This window comes from Sprattus sprattus, assembly GCF_963457725.1.
Source record: "Sprattus sprattus genome assembly, chromosome: 6".
NCBI classification, from domain to species: Eukaryota; Metazoa; Chordata; class Actinopteri; order Clupeiformes; family Clupeidae; genus Sprattus; species Sprattus sprattus.
In genome coordinates, this window is record NC_137925.1 from 14,318,854 (window position 1) to 14,321,353 (window position 2,500).

General features: G+C 46.5%; 1 protein-coding gene across 2 annotated transcripts in view; it reads left to right on the forward strand.

The window, feature by feature from the left end:
• The window catches only part of lgr4 (leucine-rich repeat containing G protein-coupled receptor 4), a 67,607-nt gene that overhangs the window by 21,552 nt on the left and 43,555 nt on the right, over positions 1-2,500 (forward strand). The window lies entirely within an intron of this gene.

Sequence of the window (2,500 nt, forward strand, 5' to 3'; positions counted from 1 at the left end):
TTTTAAATTCAATACTGGAACTGGGATGGTCGGGGAAAAGCAAGCAGGAGAGAAGACAGGGGGATAAAGACAGAGAGAGACGGAAGGAAGGAGAGAGGGAAGGAAGAACGGGGGATAGAGAGAGAAAATTAAGAAAAGGAGGAAAGAGAGAGAAGGAAGGAGAGGGGGATAGAGAGTGGGAATGAAGGAGAGGGAGATGGAGTCCATGAAAAGAGTTGGAAAGGGAGAGGGTGAGAAAAAGAGATGGAAGAAGAGAGGGCGAGTGTGTTAAGAAAGAGGTTGAAAGATGGAGAGAGAGGGGGAGAGTGTGTGTTATTCATGGTGAATGTGAGGAGGACTGTAATGCTATTGTGCTGCTTTGATTGTTTTCTGAGCATGAACTGCTGGTATCAGCGAGGCCATGTTTAGCATGAGAAGCAGCAGATGGGTGTTCAGAGCCAGTGTGTGTGTGTGTGTGTGTGTGTGTGTCTGTGTGTGTGTGTGTGTGTGTGTGTGTGTGTGTGTGTGTGTACCTGCATGAGACAGTGTTTCTGTCTGTGTGTCTGTTCACGTGTGTGTGTGTGTGTGTGTGTGTGTGTGTGTATGGGCACACATGCGACCAGCCGGGTCGACTGTACTTGTGGGACTTTCAAGTGTCTGAAATGTTTACAGGAACATCCCGCTGCTCGACCCTTTACGTCTTATGCTTCTCCTCCGTGGTACCGAAGCTACCGGACCTACACGTGGCGGAGCCTTTACTCTTTCATCTATGGTACCAGAGCTACCGGACCTTCACACAGCGTAGCCTTTACTCTTTCATCTATGGTACCGAAGCTACCGGCCCTACATGTGCCGTGGCCTTTATTAGACCACTAAACCAGATACTTTTGAGATTAAATTAGTATCATGGCTTCCTGGCTGCATAATTACTTCATAACTGAAGATACTGATACAATGATGTTGATTTATAGTTCGGCAGATGTTTTGGTTGTGTTAATTCAGTGACCGTAACCTCAACATATATCTGTAAGCTAAGCCAATTTCTTTTGCCGTGTTCGCTGGTAGGAAATACTCTTGATAATTCTAAAAATGGTGCTTGTTGCTCGCGCCGTGTTCCACAAAAAGTGTCAATTATCACTGCAAGCCCCACCCAGCAATTGCAGGGTTAGGGTTAGGTACTTAACACTCCCCCAACGGTGGCCCTGAAAGAGGCCCAACAGAACACACACAAAGGTGCGGGCCGCCATAAAACGGCCTGAGAGTTCCTGCAGTGGAAAACTGCCTCATGATAAGATCAGTCTACCTGAGATCAGGTAACGGCACATCCAGACAACAGAATGACCAAAGCCTCTGGAGGAAGAAAGGGAAAACACTCATCATCCCTCTCCCCTCTCTCTCCCTCTCTCTTTATGTCTGTCTGTCGCTCTCTCTATATCGCTCTAATTCTCCCTCACTATGTGTGACTCTCTCTTTCTCTTTCGCTCTTTCTTTTTCCCTCTCTCTCTCTCGCTCTCTCTGTGTCTATGTCTGCCTCTCACTCCCTCCCTGCCTCTCTCTCTGTCCTCTTGTGTTGTCTTGCCTGCCTGTCTTTCAGGGCTTTGTCAGAGGCCAATTTACTTTTCAGCGCATTGTGCCGTGGAATGCAAGGCAGGAAGGAAGAAGGCAAAACAATGGTTGCCATGACAACCTGTGCAAAAAAAAAAGAAGGCCCTTGCTCATAACATAGCCTAGCATTCAAGAACTCTGCACAACCTCATTTCTTCTCTTTCGCTCCCTTTGTCTGTTCTTTCGCTGCTTTTCTCTCGCTTTTTCCGCCTCTTTGCCTCTATCATTGTCACTTTCTTTCTGCCCGTCACTTTGTTTCTCTCTCTCCTTCTCTCTCTGCTTTTGTCTCTTGTCCCTCCATATTTTCTCCCTCATCTGCCCAATCAGCCCAACTCTCCTCTTCTTTTTACAGTCTTTCTGCCATCTTTCTCTTTCTTTCACACTAATGTCCTCCCTCTATGTCAGTTTCTCTCTCTCTCTTCTCCTCTCATGTAATTTTTTTCTATCACCCACTCTTTCTCTCCTGTCCTCTGTAGCCCTCCTTCTGTTCCTCTGGGTCACTGTCTGAGGAGGGTAGATATTTTGGCAACACAGAGACAGAATGTGACAGAGGTGATACACTAGCAATTTCTCTCTCTATTTCCTGCCAACTCTGTGTGAATGCATGTGTGTGTGTGTGTGTGTGTGTATGCATGTGTGCGTTTGCATGTGTGTTTGTGTATGTGCGTGTGTGTGTGATTGTATCTTTGTCTCTGTGTGGCTATATGTGTATGTACACTAGGGCTAAGGTGTGTGTATGTGTGCATTTTAAGGATGCATGTGTGTAGATGTGCTTGTTTGTGCATGTCTGTGTGTGCAGGTGAGTAGGTTTGTGTGTGTGTGACAGTGCAGAATTACGTTATAAATGTCTGTCTATGTGTCTCTGTGCGTGTGTCTTTCAGGTATTGTTCTCGCTGTGTGTGTGTGTGTGTGTGTG